The 17,448-nt window shown below is 47.6% G+C and overlaps 1 pseudogene across 1 annotated transcript; it reads left to right on the top strand.

Moving 5' to 3' along the window:
* Positions 1–2,992: 2,992 nt before the first annotated feature.
* LOC306816144 (olfactory receptor 14C36-like) lies at positions 2,993–3,925 on the top strand (annotated as a pseudogene). The gene has a single exon. The product of its transcript is annotated as an olfactory receptor 14C36-like (transcript).
* Positions 3,926–17,448: the final 13,523 nt, after the last annotated feature.

The raw sequence follows: 17,448 nt of genomic DNA on the forward strand, positions 1-17,448 counted from the left end.
CCTCATGGAACCAAAAAGAGCATTGTGACACTGTGCAACCCCATGGAAGCAAATATCCGATGTGACACTACAGAGCCTCATAGAACCAAGAGTCCATGGTGATAAAAAAAGTCCTTGTGGAATCAAGGAGCCCAAAGATCTAAAAAATTCCTTTCATGGTTCTGCCTTGGGTAAGGGGAACCTTCTCCAGCTTTGGCTGCCACATTAATTTAAAGTGTCTTTTTGAATGAGGAAATTCGAGAGTTTTAGATTACTTTAAAAAGAGAGGAAAAAAGAGAGGAAAAAAGAGAGTTTTGGCTGTGTGCAGCATGTTCTCCAAACAAAGCAGGCCCCAGGTGAGTGCAGACAAACAGGAGGAGGTTGGAGAATGTGCAGGAAGGTTGTCCAAACTGGGTCAGATCTCAAGGCACAGCTTCTCTGATCTGACCAGACCTCCTGAGGAGAGGCCCTGGATTAATATCAATCACAGAATGCTGCAATCACCTCTGCTCTAAAGTGAACAGGAATAAAAGACATCCTATACAATAGGAATGTGCATTTCTTAGAAGCTCTTTGAAATATTTCTCCTTAACTGTATTAGGAAACCTTCCTAATGAACTGCACCAGACCAGAGGGAAAACAAGGCACAGCCATAGTTTGTCAGGACTTGCTTGATCCCAATGAGCCCCATGGTGAATTTGGTGCTGAGTCCTTGAACCTCAGGGCTTGAGAGGAGATTGCACAAACTTTTCCAGGAATCCAAGTCAGAAGAAAAACTCAAAGTGTGTCATAGCATTAATGGGACCCACTGATGTCCATCACCATCACAGGCTTTTCATGAACTCCTTGGAGGAGAGTTCATGAGTCCATGAATTGGAGTCCAGGATTGCCCAAAAACCTCTCAAAGAGTCAGAGAGGAAAGGAATATCCTAAGTAGCTTTAAAACCTTGAGTATCTCAAAATATTAATGAGCCCCAGTGAGTGTCAATACCAAGCTCTTAAGGGACTCGTTAAAGCAGATAATTGTGGCCATGATTGCATAAACTACTTAAAGAGTTGGTGTCAAGTGGGAAACTCCAAGTACCTAAAAAAAACTGAGTACCCTGAAACATTACTGAGACCCACTGAGTATTATTACTGACAAAGGCTCTCAAGGGATTAATTAAGAAGATAATTGGAGACCATCACTGTTCAAACCTCTCAGAGACTCAGTGTCAAAAAGTAGAACTTAAATTAACCCTGAGTGCCTTGAAGCAGTAATGAGCCCCACTGAAAATCATTACTGACAAAGCCTCTCAAGGGACTAATTAAATCTGATAATTGGTGGCCATGCTTGCACAAAGCTCTCAGAGACTCCAAGGCAAAGGCAAAACCCAAAGTCTTTTAAAAAACCTGCAGTCCCTGGGAGCATAAAGGAGCCCCCAGGGCCATTCCTGACCAAGGCTCCCCAGGGACTCATCCCAGCAGATCCCTGAGGACACTGGGATGTGAGGGGGATGCTGAGGGCAGGACAAGGGCTTACACAGTGCCCAGCCTTGCTGGGGCTGTGCCAGGAGGCCCCAGTGGTTCAGGTCAAGGTGTCTCCTCACAGCCCTTGGTGGCACACACCCTGCTGTGCCCCAGGGCACCAAGACTTGGCTTCTCTTTGTGCCCACCTGTCATCTCTGCCTACAATTTCCTTCTCTGACTAGAACATGGCAACACTTTCACACTTCTGTTCCTCAGTGGGATCCATTGAAACTTCAAGCAACTTTGGAGTTTGAATCTGACTTGGAATTCTGGAGAGTTTTTTTCTACACCTCCTTCTCAGGGACTGATATTCATGGCCTCAGCAGAACCTCCCATGAGGGTCATTAAAGTCCTTGTGGTGTGTCTGTGCTGCTGAGCTGGGCTAGGCTCCTGGTGCAGAGGGTCACCTGAGCAAACAAGAAGAGCTTCAAAACCACATTTCCCTTGCTGAGCAGCTCTTCTCAGAGCCCAGCAGGGCTGGGGCTCTGCCTGCAGCCACCCCGGGCACAGCACAGAGGCACAGAGATCTTCAATCAGCCATTTCTGGGAAGATGCTCAGAAGTAACTGGGGCAGAATCAATCCCAGCCCTTGACAGAGGAAACCTCTGGCTGAAGGACAAGGCAGCTGCAGCTCCTGCAGTGATCTCCTAAAGCTGGAACATCCCAATGCCTGCAGACTCTGTGAGTGCCTTCTCTGATTCTCTTGTCTAGAGCAGCCAGGCATGCCCAGGACTGTCCTGCAGAGCAGGGTCCTGCAGCACAGGGCACTGTGCTGGGGCAGGGACTCTGCTGCCTGCCAGGGACAGCTCTCAGCCAGCCCTGGGAGCTGCTGACAGCAGTGGGGAACAAGGTCTGGGCGGAAGGAAAGAGCTTGTATGGCTTGGAAGTGTTCTCCTTGTGTGGTGAGGATGCTGCATTGTTCAAGACTCCTCCCAGCATGATATTTACTGCAGGACATTTTTAAGTAGATTATACAGGGAGCACAGCAAATCAGGGGCTGCATGAAAGGTAAAATCCTGTTGTTTAATCTACTGCTCTCAGTTGCCATGATGGGAAATTGGACACTGATATTCATCTCTTGGTTCAGAATGAGAAAAAAAAAAAAATTCTCTTTAATCTCAATAAAGTAGACAGTGACAGACATCATCACAGGGTCCCTTATACACAGCACCAGTGTGTCTTTTCCAGTCACCTCAGGGCTGCTGTGATGTTGCCAACAGAACCTGCAAAAACAGAGCTGTCCGTGGGCAGTGCCCTGTGCTGGGAGGGGTCTGCAGAGCAGAGCTGAGCCCCCAGGGCTGTGCTGGGCTCTGGCAGCAGTGGAAGGGTCCAGCAGTGGGCACAGGGAAGCAGCTGCTGGCAGGGACAGCTCCAGGCAGCAGAGCCCTTTGCAGGCAATGGGGAGAAAGAGCCACCAAGCTGGGCTGGGATATTTAAAATCCTCTCCAAACCAAACTATTCCATTATTACTTTTCTTACAGATCCCCAAGCCAAGACACAGCAAATGTCTAACAGCAGCTCCATCAGGCATTTCCTCCTGCTGCCATTGGCAGACACAAGACAGCTGCAGCTCCTGCACTTCTGCCTCTTCCTGGGCATCTCCCTGGCTGCCCTCCTGGCCAACGGCCTCATCATCAGCGCCGTAGCCTGCGGCCACCACCTGCACACCCCCATGTTCTTCTTCCTGCTCAACCTGGCCCTCACTGACCTGGGCACCATCTGCACCACTGTGCCCAAAGCCATGCACAATTAAGTCTGGGATGTCTGGACCATCTCCTACTCAGGATGTGCTGCACAAATGTTTTTCTTTCTGTTCTTCATCTCAGACGAGTTATTCCTCCTGACCATCATGTGCTACGACCGCTACGTGTCCATCTGCAAACCCCTGCACTACGGGACCCTCCTGGGCAGCAGAGCTTGTGCCAACATGGCAGCAGCTGCCTGGACCAGTGGCTTTCTCAATGCTCTGCTGCACACAGTCAATACATTTTCCCTGCCCCTGTGCCATGGCAATGCCCTGGGCCAGTTCTTCTGTGAAATCCCACACATTCTCAAACTCTCCTGCTCCCACTCAAACTTCAGGGAACTTGGGCTTCTTGCTGTTAGTGCCTGTTTAGGATTTGGCTGTTTTGTGTTCATTGTTTTCTCCTATGTGCAGATCTTCAGGGCTGTGCTGAGAATCCCCTCTGAGCAGGGACGGCACAAAGCCTTTTCCACCTGCCTCCCTCACCTGGCCGTGGTCTCTCTGTTCCTCAGCACCAGCATATTCACCTACCTGAAGCCCCCCTCTGTCTCCTCCCCATCCCTGGATCTGGCCCTGTCAGTTCTGTATTCGCTGGTGCCTCCAGCCCTGAACCCCCTCATCTACAGCCTGAGGAACCAGGAGTTCAAGGATGTCCTGAGGAAAAGTATCATGAACACTTTTCAGAAGGAATAAACCCCCATTCTCCTGTATAACTCTTCCGGTGTTACTCATTAATGCCCACTCTTTGTCTTGTGGGGTTTTTTGCTGTCACAGGTATTATATTTTTGAGAATTTGTTAACTTTGAAATTTTTATCTGTACCTTTTTTACTTCACTATTCACATTCCTAGTGTGAACCACAGGCTATATAACCCAGGGGTTGTACTACATATGTGCTTACACAAAATAAAGAACTCAGTATTGCCGGGTTTGCCTGACATCTTTCCTCTCTGGCTGCTCTGGAACTGCAGGGTCTGTTCCTCTAGGAATATCTAGGGTGAAAAGGGATGCTCACTGCTAGGCAGCCCCAGGGCTTCTGCTCCATAACCTCCCCTTCCTTGACTTCCACACTCACCTTCAGAGCCCCTGTGTTGGTTTAAAGGCTCAGGGCTCTCTCACTTCTGTCCCAGTCCTGCTGTGTGACTGTGCAGGGACAGGCCATGGACTCTGCAACAGCATTTTCATCATGCAAGGGCATCTCCCTAGTGCAGGGCCTGAAAACTTCAATCTCCTTCCCAGTTTGCTCTCAAGGATGTTCCCAACACAGCGCCCTGGAGAGGAGAACAGCAGTGGCAGCCAAAGTGTGGCAGTGTTCAGGGTGGGGCTGTCCCAGCAGTGTCCTTGCAAGGCCAGCACTTCTTCCAGCAGTGCCTCTCACCCCAGGGCACAGAGGTTGTTCTTCCCTGCCTGGAGGGACATCAAATGACCAGGTCAGGAGTCTGTGTTTGCAGTGTAGGGACATTCCACAGCCCTGAACATCCCGTGTGTGTGTGAGGGGACATAAACCCAGTGAGCACAAACACCTTCAGCTGGTGCTGGAGTTTCCGGAGATTAATGTCTCCTGGGAACCCGTGGATGCAGGGTTGGGATGAGCTCCTATGCCTAGAGTTCCCGGTGCCTTTTCCTCTGGCCATAAGAGACCTCAGGCAGGGGCAGGGCAGGGTGACACCTGCAGGGCTGAGGTCCCTGCCAGGCTCTGGCAGTGGCAGCAGAGCCCTGGAAGCCCCTGTCCCTTCTGCTATGAACTGTATGTGTGTGCCAGGGAAGGACTCATGTCCCTAGACACCCCTGGGGCTGTGAGTGGGGCAAGAGCTCAGGGATGGGCACCTGACAGAGCCCTGGCATTTTCTGGGGGTGCCCATAAGAGCAGAGTTGGGCAAGGTGGCTGTGGTTAAATCCCTCTGGGCATCCAGTGACAATAGAGTGTCTCTGTCACTGTCCCTCCTTACACAGAAAACAGGAGAAAATAAGTTGTGGGTCACCATAAAAAGAGATTAATGTTAAGGGGACTAAAAAGCAGAGGCCAAATGCAGAAGCAATGAAGACAATGGAGAGAGAAGAATTCAGCATGTGTAGTGGTTGCTCTGGAAGACAAATGTATTTATTACAGAAAATCCAGAGGCCCTCTTATCCCCCTCATTTCCCTGCTGATCGGGACATCCCATGGATTGGAGGATCCCTTGGGTCAGTCCATCCCAGCTGTCCCATCCCTGTGTCCCCAAGAACACTTGCTCACTCGCAGCCTATTGGTTTAGGGGTTGCAGAGATGCCTCATGTGGGGCCAGCTCTGCTCAGGAACAGCCAAAGCCTTGGGCAGGGATCAAACCCACTCCAGCCACAGGAGCCAAGCACAGCAGGACAGGGGCTACTCTGGGCAAAGGGAACTCCATCCCAGCCACACACAGGCCAAGGGGGCTCAGGGGGCTCTTCCTACCTTTGTTATTCCACAATTCAATGAATCTATTCCTTGGAGAGTTCTTTGAAGACAGAATTGACAGACAGGCAGAGTAGAGCTATAAAATGCACCAGTACAAACAATGGAGCTCCTGTGAGGAATGAACCCTCCCAGGGCAGGGCTGTGGCAGGAGAAGCACCCAGGAGGAGGAAGATGAGCTCAGTGCATGTGTGTGTGTGTCCCAAGGCACAGAGGGGGAGGGTGGCAGAGGTCAGGGCAGTGCTGGCAGTGGCAAGGCAGAGCCAGGGGCAGTGAGATGGGAGTGTGCAGCCTGCAGGGAAACAGCAGCAGTTGTGGGACAGCACAGGACATGCTGTGCTGGACATGGCCAAGGATTCGGGCAGGGCTGGCAGTGCCCAGGAAAAGCCAAGTCTTGGTGCCCTGGGGCACAGCAGGGTCTGTGCCACCAAAGGCTCTGAGGAGACACCTTGTCCTGAGCCACTGGGGCCTCCTGGCACAGCCCCAGCAAGGCTGGGCACTGTCAACCCTTGTGCTGCTCTCAGCATCCCCCCCACATCCCAGTGGCCTCAGGGATCTGCTGGGACCAGTCCCTGGGGAGCCTTGGTCAGGAATGGCCCTGGGGGCTCCTTCATGCTCCCAGGGACTGCAGGTTTTTCCAAGGACTTTGGGTTTTGCTTTTGCCTTGCAGTCTCTGAGAGCTTTGTGCAACCAGGGCCACCAGTTATCTCTTCCAAGGAGTTCAGGAAGAACTTCTGTTGGTGATGAACCTCAGTGGGACTCACACTGAAACTGTATGAAAAACAGAAACTCCCCAACATCTACTCAGTGCTGGAGAATTTAGGCATTACTTTATTCTGGCCAGGATGTTACTGTGGCCAGCATGTGAAATACAAATCATTCTGCCTACACGTGCCTGTTTTGTGCAGTGAAAATCATTCCATCACACATGGTTTTTTACTAGGCTTTTCACATATTTATACAGACAAAACCCAAAGAAATTCATGTTACATTGAAGAATCCCATTAAGTGATCTAAATTCTTAGTATTTGATCTCCTGTTGGTTATTGATCCCTTTGTCTTTGATGTGAATTAGGCCCTCATTCTTTGATTGTCTTACCAATCTTTTCCCAGACCAGGTGTCTCCAACCACACTGTAGATGATGTTTGTCAATGCTCGTTTACCTCCTGTGTATCTTTGGGTTATTCCCAGTCTGTAGATGTTGAACTCATCAGGCCTCACCCAGCCTTGGTGAACGGAGTCTTTTGAAGAGAAGCTTCAACTGCCCACATCCTGGGCAAAGGCAAAAAAACCCCTGACTAAGTTACATTTAAAAAACTATGTAAGTTGTATCATCTGCAATAATTCCATTAGGTTCAGTGTCACAATGCTCTCCTTGGATCCATGGGGCCCCACAGTACCACAACTGTCCCTTCATTCCATGAAGCCCTGCAGTGTCACAAAGCTCTCTACAATTCCATGAGTCCCCACGGTGTCACAATGCCCCCTTGGTTCCATGTGTCCCACACTGTTATATGACTCCCCAGTACCATGGGGTCCTGTAGTGTCACAATGGTCTCCTTGGTTCCATGGTGCCACAACAGTCACAATTTCCATGGTACCACAAATGCCCCCTGTTCCCATGAGGCCCCACAGTGTCACAATGATCACTTGCTGCCATGACACCATGTAATGTCACAGTTGTCTCCATGATTCCATACTGCCCTGCAGTGTCACAATGCACCATTGGTCAATGAGGATCCAGTGTCACCATGGCCACTTGGTTCCATGGACCCTCACAGTGTCACTGAGGTTCCCTTGGTCCACAAGGCTCTGAAGTTCCACAATGGCACTTTGGTTCCATGAGGTTTGGTACAGTCACAATTCACTCCTTGGTTCCACGAGGCCCTGCTGTGTCACAGTGCCCACGATTCCATGAGTTTCCATGGAGCCACCACAGTGTCCTTGGATCTGCAGTATCTCAATGATCTCCTTGGTACCATCCTGCCCCAATGTCTCAGTGGCTTTTTGGTTTCAAGAGTTTTCACAGTGCCACAACAGTCTCCTTGGTGCCATGAGGATACAAAAATTCCACATAAACATTGAGCAACATCTGCTTAACACACCCAAGAGCATCTGTCACCATTCAAATCAGGGGTTAAAGGTGAGAATGGCACCAGCAGCTTCCATCTGCAACAGACACACAGGGAAAGGACAGGGACAGAGACTTCAGCTGAAAGACTCTGTGAATTCACAGAATCACGAGGTTGGAAGAGAACTTCAAGTCCAACCCCTGCCTAACACCTCCATATGGCACAAATTGCCATAGCTAGTCTTTCTTTTAAACATATGGGGATGGTGTCTCCACCAATCCCTGGAGAGATCACTCCAGAATTTTACCACATTTCCTGTAAATAGCATTTTTTCTAATATCCAACTTATATTTCCCTTGGTGAAGCTTAAGACTGTGTCTTCTCATTTTGCCAGTTGCTGCCTGGTCAAAGAGACAAATCCCCACCTGACTAAAACCACGGTTCAGGAAGTTCTAGAGAGTAATAAGGTAACACCTGAGTCTACTTTTCTACAGAATGAACAATCCCAGATCCTCAGCACCTCTTTACATGGCTTGTGTTCCTGACCCCTCACCAGCCTTGTTGCCCTTCTCTGGGCACACTCCAGCCGCTCCTTGTCCTTCCCAAATTGGGGGCACAGAATTGGACACAGCACTCGAGGTGCTGCCCAACCAGTGCTGAGCACAGGGGAAGAATCACTGCCTACTCCTGCTGGCCACACCATTCCTGATCCAGGCCAGGAGCCATTGGCCTTCTTGGCCACCTGGGCACTCTGCTGGCTCATGTCCAGCCTGCTGTCCATCAGTGCCTTTAGGACCCTTTGTGCCTGGCTGCTGTCCAGCCACTCTGTCCCCAGCTTGTAGCACTGCAGGGGTTGTTGTGGCCAAAGTGCAGGACCTGGGACTTGATCTTGTTAAACCTCACCTTGTTGTATTTGGGCCCTGGATCAGCCTGTCCAGGTCCCTGTGCAGAATCCTCCTATCCTCCAGCAGATCAACACTCTCACCAAGCTTGCAGTCATCTGCAAATTTGCTGATGGTGCACTCAATTCCCCCATCCAGATCATCCATGCAGATACTGAAATCCACACTGTCTGGCTCTGATCCCTCTGCCAACCTGTAGGTGCCATGGTGTGATAGCTCTCAAGGTGATCTGTTCCACCACCTTGCTGGGCACCAAGGTCAGGCTGACAGGCCTGGAGTTCCCCAGATCCTCCTTCCAGTGCTTTTTGGGGATGGGCTCACATTGGCACCTCCAGCCCTCTGGGACCTCCCTGGTGAGCCAGGACTGATGATAAATGATGGAGAACAGCTTGGGAATCTCATCCACCAGCTCCCTCATCCTCCTAATATGGATTCCATCTGGTCCCAGAGACACCTGTGAGCATCTGAGTGGCTCAGCAGGTCCCCAGATGCTTCCTCCTGGATTTCAGGGAGTTTGTTCTGCTCCCCTTCCCCATCTACCAGGTCAGGAGAACACTTGTCCTGAGGACAAAATGTCTTATACTTGAAAACTGAGGCAAAGAAGGGGTTAAGTTCCTCAGACTTTTCTTCATCTTGGGCAACCATATCTTCCCCCAATAAGGAATGGAGGTTCTCCTTGTCCCTGCTTTTCCTGCTAATGTGTTTATAAAATAAGTTTTTCTATCCTTCACAGTCACGGCCAGGGTATACCTAATTGAGGTTTCACCTCTTATTTTTCTGGATGACCTAACCACGTCAATAAACACTTTCTGAGTTGCTTGCCCTTCTGTCCAAAGGTGATGCAGCCTCTTTTGTCCCTGAGACCCTGGAAAAAGCTCCATGCCTAGCCAGACCAGTTCTTTTCATTGCTACCTCACTTTTGGCACATGGGACAGGCTGTTTCTGCTCCCTCAAGATTTCTTTCTTGGAGTATTTCCATCCTTCCCACAATAGTTTGTTTTTAAAGACTGTTTCCCTTAAAAAAATCAGAAGACCTCAGAGCAGCACCTGGGGGTCCAGGAGGGCACTTGGAGGTCACGGAGGAGAATCTGGGACCCTTCGGGGTCCGGGCGGGAACTGGGGGGGCTCTGAGGGGGCTCTCTGGGGCGCAGGGGATGATGGGAGTTGTAGGCGCGGGTATAATACAGTTTAAGGGGCTGCAGAGCATCATGGGAGCTCTAGGCACTGCTGCAATGACTCTCTGTGAGGCACAGAGCATGATGGGGGATGGAGTCTCAGCTGGAATGGCGTGTTACCGGAACCATGGAGCATGATGGGAGCTGTAGTCCCAGAAGTAGATCTTGCAGAGAGTTTGGAGCCCGGGAGGGCACTGCAGGGACACTTTTGCCTCTGAACGGTGACTTGAGGTTTCCAGGGGGTAACGGTGTACTGTTTGGGAGAGGTTGGAGGGATCTTCGGGAGCTCTAACCGGGCTCTTCAGGGCGCAGGGCACGGCAGGAATTTTAGGCGACTGACTGGGTTATGAGGTGCTCTGAGCTCGCGGGGGATGGCAGGAGATGAATTCCCAGAAGTGGCTGTAACGGACATCTCTGGGGTTGGGAGTGTTCAGGGGATTCGGGGACATTTTTGGGAGGTTCCCACATGGGTGCTGAGGGGACACTTAGGGGTCCTGGAGGTTCTGGAGGAAATCTATTGGACATATGGGGGGGGAATACCGGGATTCAGTGGAGCGCCGGGCATGACGGGTATTGTAGTCCCGGCTCCAATGGGGCTCTATCGGGCCGCAGGGCATGACGGGACTTAAAGGCAGAAAGGAAAGATGGCGCCGGCTCAGGCACAACCCCTGAGGCCCCGATCCCTGGCCTGAACCTCCTTGGTGGCAACTTGAGCTGGCACACACCTGAGGAGTGTGTCTGTTTTCCATAGGGAAAATTGGGAGTTTTGGATTGATTCAAAAATAACTAAAAGGAAAAATTCCTCTTTCCCTGAGAGCAGACAACTGTCCAATCAAAGCAGGTCCCAGGTGAGTGAGTAGAGACAGGATGCGGTTGGGGAATGTGAGCAAGGTTCCCCACACTGGGTCAGACCTCAAGGCACAGCTTCTCTGAGCAGGCCAGATCTCCTGAGGAGAGACTCTGGATCAATATCAATCACAGAATGCTGCAATCACCTCTGCTTTACAGAGAACAGCAATAAAATAAACCCTTTAAAATAGGAATGGATATTTTTAAGATGCACTTTGAAATATTTTTCCATAACTATTATAAGAAACATTCCTAATGAACGGCACCAGACCAGAGGGAAATCAAGGCATAACCATGGTTTGTTAGGAAACCTCTCAAGAACTCCAAGTGAGAATCAAACTCCAAAGTTTCTTGGAAGTTTTAATGGTTCCCATCAAGGAACACAGGTGAGAAAGTGTCCCCAAGCCACAGTCAGAGCAGAGAACTGGAGGCAGAGATGACAGATAGGGACAAAGAGAAGCCAAGTCTTGGTGCCCTGGGGCACAGCAGGGTCTGTGCCACCAAGGGCACTGAGGAGACACCTTGTCCTGAGCCACTGGGGCCTCCTGGCACAGCCCCAGCAAGGCTGGGCACTGTCACCCCTTGTCCTGCCCTCAGCATCCCCCCACATCCCAGTGGCCTCAGGGATCTGCTGGGACCAGTCCCTGGGGAGCCTTGGTCAGGAATGGCCCTGGGGGCTCCTTCATGCTCCCAGGAACTGCAGGTTTTTCCAAGGACTTTGGGTTTTGCTTTTGCCTTAGAGTCTCTGAGAGCTTTGTGCAATCATGGCCTCCAGTTATCTGCTTTAATTAGTCACTTGAGAGCTTTTGTCAGTAACAGCACTCAGTGGGGCTCAATGGCCAATGCCTCAATGCCTCTAGGTGCTTCAGTCTTTTAAAGTTATTTACTTTTTCCTTTCTGCACTGAGTCTCTGAGAACTGGTGGCACCCAGGTAAAGTGGGATTTTCTTATTTTCTTTTTTTTTTTTAAGCTATTTAAAACTCCAAACTTTTGCCACTGAAAACAGACACACTCCTCAGGTATGTGCCAGCCCAAGGTGCCACCAAGGAGGCTCCACTTCCCCAAGGCAGAACCCTGCAAGGAATGTTTGAGACCTTTGCACTCCTTGGTTCCCTGAGGCCTTGCAGTGTCACAAAGGCCCCTTGGTTCCATGAGGTTCTGAACTGTCACAGCAGAGATTTGGGACCATGGGGCCCCACGGTGTCACAGTGCTCTTTGTGGTTCTGTGAGACCTTGATCTGTCACAATGGACTTTTGGTTCATGAGGTTCTGTACTCAACAATGGTCTCTGTAGTTCCAAACTGTCACAACACACCCTTGGTTCCATGAGGTTCATTGGTGTCACCATGGTCTCCTTGGTTCCATGAGGCATCACAATGCCACAACACACCCTTCGTTCCATGAGGTTCCTGCAGCAGGACTTCCCCTGTGGCACAGCAGAGCTCATCTCTTCTGTCCATCAGCTGGGCCATAACTCAGGGAATCTTCCCCCTCTCAGGAATTGTTGAGATAACCCAGGCTGGACATCAGTCCTGTCCTGAGTTCTCTCTGGTGCCAGGGAGGTGGAATTTCCCAGCTGACCATGAACATCTTGCCTCGAGAGCAGACTGAAGGGAGATAAGCCTTGAATTCCTGATTGACACACATTCATTTTACTAACTGTAAATGTTGCACAAAACTCTCACAAAGCAAAAGTCTTCTGCATAGTCTCTGCAAACAGGTAGGGCTTATCCCCCAAGTCTGGATGCATTTTTGTGGTTACTTTTCTGGAAGTTGAGTGAAAGGTCTCCATGTGTACTCCCTCATAATTTTTGTGGCAAGTGACATTGACTCCTGATCTCTGCTATTTCTTCACTGGCTGTGATAGAGGTAACTTCATTGTGCACTGTGTTTTTATGTATCTGTACTTCTTTTATTTATCCTGTGCAGTAAGAAGTCCATTTAAGGTCTCTTGTCTGTTAAGATTAAGGCCATTCAGTAAATAATTTCTTTTATAATATACCTAGTTTTCTATTCTTAAGAACTTAGTAGAAAAGCAATTTGGGGTGCAGGTTGCCAGAAACAGATCTACTGCCAGAAACGTGAGCATAACCATGCACAAGGGATTTCATTACAGGAATAGTTTTAAACAAAGACATTAGAAGGGGTGATTCTGTGATAGATATGAACACAATTAAGATGTTGACTGATGTGGAATGATTAGAAAAGAACTGGAAGAGGAAATCTGGGAAGAATGGGAAGGCCATAGAGCCTGCTTGTCTAGTGAAGAGATGTCCTTAGACGTGGCCATTTAAACAGGAGAGGTGGAAACACCCAAATGAAGAGGGACATGAAACAATAGACAGTATAATGGTAACACAGAGGGGAAGAGTATAATGGTAACACATGGTAGAAGTGAAGGGCAATGTTTCTTCTCCTGCCTCAGTACACTTCCAAGAAGTTTCTGTTCTCTCCTGGTGGGAAACCTTTGACATTTCTTAAAGTACTCAAGTAACCCAGCTAATGAGTTATGCTCATGCACTTTGCAAGTGTCATTTCCTCTACAGTCCCAGGGCTCCTGTCCTATAAACATCTGCTTCAGCCCATTCCAAAATTGGGAGTAGCACCATCCTGGTATCATCAGGGAGCTGAGTCTCATGAAGGGACCTCAGCATTGTTTTAGTTTGGTTCTTTGGGGGTCAGGAACTGGTGAGACTCAGAAGCACAGAAAAGTTTCTCTTCATGGTCAACATAAAAAATTTTAAATATCATATAATTTTAAAAGCATCAAAACTTTCTCTCAGCCATATGAGATGACCCAGCAGCATCTGATGTGCCCACTTATCCACAAGGCATATCCATACAGCAATATTTTTAGATATAGACAAAGGTTATTGTAAAAGACATAATGCAATTAAGATTTGACGAGAGTTATTTAAAATTCTGAAGACTGGCAACTCCCTGAAGCTCAAAGTGGAAATCTCATTTGAGAGGCATTGGAATGCCCAGATGAGGTAGAGGCGGAAATCTGGAGTCATGGGAAGGCCATAGAATCCGCTGGTCTAGTTAAAGATCCATAGACATGGCCCCTTAAATAGGAAGGTGGAAATTCATGATGAAGAAACATAAAAACCTGAATATTGGACACAAACAGAGGGGAAAGATCAAGTATTTCTTCTTCTGGCAACTGTAACAATCACAGGTAAGCCGGCTCTCTTTTGCAGTGGAAACTTTGACGTTCTTAAAAGTACGCAAATGAATGGAGCTAATCCCCTACAGCTGCATGTCTTTACAGTCCCAGAGGTCTCCTGTCCCAAAAATATGTGCTTTTATCTAAAACAGGGATCAGCATTGTCCCAGGATCATCAGAGAGCTGAGTTGGAAGAGACCTCAGCAAGTCAGCAGCCCAATCTGTAAAACAGCCCCAGAGCAAGTGTTTCAAGGTTTGATGTGGTCTGAATTTGAAAATCCCAAAGGACAGGGATGGGGAAGCTCACTGCCAAGGACAGGGGTGTTCTGATACTTATTGGTGTTAATAGACACCTTCTCAGGGTGGCCAGAAGCCTTCCTACCAGAACTGCCAAAGCAGGAGAAGTCACCAAAGTAGAGTTACAAGAAATGATACCACGCTTTGCAGTTCCAGCCACACTATCCTCAGACAGAGGGCCACATTTCATTTCATTCCAAAGCGAATTATCCACCTGTTTGGTATATATTGGGAACTTCACACCCCTATCACCCTCAGTCAAGTGGCCAGGTAGAAAAAGTGAATAATTTGATTTGAATTTGAAACAGCAAATTGCAAGATTAGGGAAAGAGCCAATTACCTTGCCCCAGGCTCTTCCAGTAGCATTGTCGTGGATTCGAGACTAAACTGAGGGCAAAAGAGAAACTGAGGTCCTTGTTGAGATTCTCTATGGTAGTGCCATATGGGGTACAACAGGGAACACTGTGCCAAGTAGGGGAAGAAACCCTACACAGGTACATGGTGGCCCTGAAGAAACAACTCAGAGGAAATTGAGAAGCATGTGGCTGGAGCTCGAGCAGAGACTAGATGGCCCAGTACATGACACACAACCTGGAGATATGTGTATGTTAAGTCTTTTAGCAGAAAAGACTCTGGAGCCTCAGTGGGAAGGAGTGTTACAGGTGCTTCTCACCATAATACTGCAATCAAGATTAAGGAACAGAAGGCTTGGATTCATCATATGCAAGTAAGAAGGCTCCAGAAGCTCCTTGGAAAAGGCAACACTGGGTGATAATGAACTGAATTTGAAATTTCACTTGAGAAAGATGATAGATTTGGATAGAAAATGTTCGCCTGGAGAACTGTATTTCTCATGATTATGGCCATAACTATGACCAAAGTCAATGCAACACCACATATATATAGTACAACTGGAGATTTTTTTGCCGTGGAAAAGCTTATGGCGCTTACTCCCGTAGGATGTTATCCCAAATAATGAAGGTTACCAATGCGACTGTCGGGGAAGGGAGAAAGGTTTGGGGTTGTGAATAAGCGTTTGTTCAGGCTGGATTTCATAATATCACCAAATCCTATGAACGACTTAGAATTGATTCTGGATGTTGTGAGACCTGTTTGTCTACCTGTCCTGAGTTTAGACTTAAATTGAAGGTGTGCAGTTAAGGGGTGTAGATCAGATTACAATATACTCAGGATTGTGTTGAACCCCAAATAGATGAGACTGCAGAAAATCCACTGGCCTAGAGACCGGAAGAAACCACAGTCACTCAAGCCCAAACTACCTCAAGGAGAACAATTCAGCCAATAATTACCAAAATTGGACCTTGTGCTATTAGAGAGTAGGGACCCAAGATGATTACTGAATCCAGAGTGGTCCCTGAAGCGAGTAGAAATGAAATACAAGTAAATGCTTCTGCTATACAATAAGATGTACCCAATCCTTACCACTTCTTTATGGTATCGACCACTTGGTTACAGAAACATGCTCCTGATATGCTCAGACAGAAAAGAGATTCTTACTGGGATAGCTAGGGACAGGATTGGGAATCTTGAACACTGTGGACTCAGAAGTGTTAATGGATAAATTGGCTGCAACTGGTAGCGACACAGTTAAATTACAACAACCTCTACAACCTTCTCTACTAGCCTTAGGTACTAGACAGTGGAAATTTTCCAAAATATTACCGAGGTGGGAAAGTATAGAAGAACAAGACCACGGACTAATAGTGAATGCAATGGGAGCGGATAATGAAAACATGTCCTTAGCCCTTGGATGTGTACAAGCACAATTATTGATAGCGATCCGTAAGCTGCCTTGATTATCAGGGAAGATGGTAAAGGCACATTCCCTGTGGAGATTCGCAGAATAGTTTGGGATAATGCTTCTGATTTAGAAAAAGAGCTCCAGTCATGGTGGGTCCTAGTTAATTTCACTTATGATCCTGTAACAAGTATGGTAACTGCCTTTGTTCTAACTATACATAATGCATCAGTGAATCTGACTCATCCAATAATTACCTTAGGATTGAAACATCCTATTCCCTTCTGAGCACAGGAAATAGGCACAGAAGGCCAAAGGGAAATGGCAGACTATTAATATAGAGTCTTGTACATTGAGGAAACAATTGGGGTTTATATGTGAAGGAAACATAAATAATGACCAAGATACCTGTCTGGATACAGAGAAAAGCATTTGCCACTTTGAAGTTCACTTGGCCAACCAGACAACCTTACTTGTTCACAGAGGCCAGGATTGTGTGTGTCTCAGGACACCATGCTCCACAATTCGGGTAGACGAATTAGCTATAAATGAAATCCAGTCCAATCTGTGTATTTGCAGCTTTGTTAGAATTGAAGGTTGTGACTTTTCTTATCAAGCACCTGTGATATCGCAGCAATATATAAAAGCAATTCTGACTTCAGTACAGGAAATATCGCCTGTACCTACCAGGATGAATTTGACTTTAGTCAAGCAACTATTGAAGCATGAGGACTTAAAGGAGACTCTCAAAGAAATTAAGAACAAAGGGAGAAAGACTCTGATCACACTACACCAGGACACAGAAACCATAAGAAGAGCTTTCAAAAGATTGGAAGTAGACAGCTCTTACAGTTGGTGGGATGCGCTCTTTGGATGGTCACCGTAAGGAAATGGAATACTCAACACATTGGTTCATCCAATTATTGTACTATTAATTTTGGTTGGTGTTAGTATGATTATGTCTATTAAAATGTTCATTTGGAATTGGAGGATATTGCAACGAGTAGCAATTCTAATTTCATTGACCAGAGCATTCAGTGCGGCTTTAGGAGACACCGTGCCTCAGTATGAGGATAAAGGACTTAGGTACTGGTAAAAGAACTTACTAATTTTATAGAAAAGGGGGGAATGAGCCATAATATTCATACTGTTATTTTATAGTTTTGAGAATTGCATGTTTAGGGAATGAGTTATGGGGTAGATATCTTGAAAAACTTAGGAGCTAGAGGTTAGGAATGTAACCCTTAAACATATATATCCTAGCAGGGGGATTAGAAGTTGACAAAGTCTGGTTATATAATATGCAGAACCAGCAAAATATACATATGGAAATATGGAAACAATAAGTGAAACTGATATACATTAGAAAATGCTTAGAGTTAGCCAAGAAAACCTCATCAATTATAAATTTTGAGGCTGAAGTCAATAAAGGAATAAAGGGATTAACAAGTCAGGTAGTTATGGTAACGAGACAGAGGTAAAGAGTTTAGAGCGAGGTAGATGATCTTTACTTCATCTCTTACAACCCTTCAACTCAAATTGAAGACCACCGCCCCAAA

This window comes from Erithacus rubecula, assembly GCF_903797595.1.
Source record: "Erithacus rubecula genome assembly, contig: scaffold_386_arrow_ctg1, whole genome shotgun sequence".
NCBI lineage: Eukaryota > Metazoa > Chordata > Aves > Passeriformes > Muscicapidae > Erithacus > Erithacus rubecula.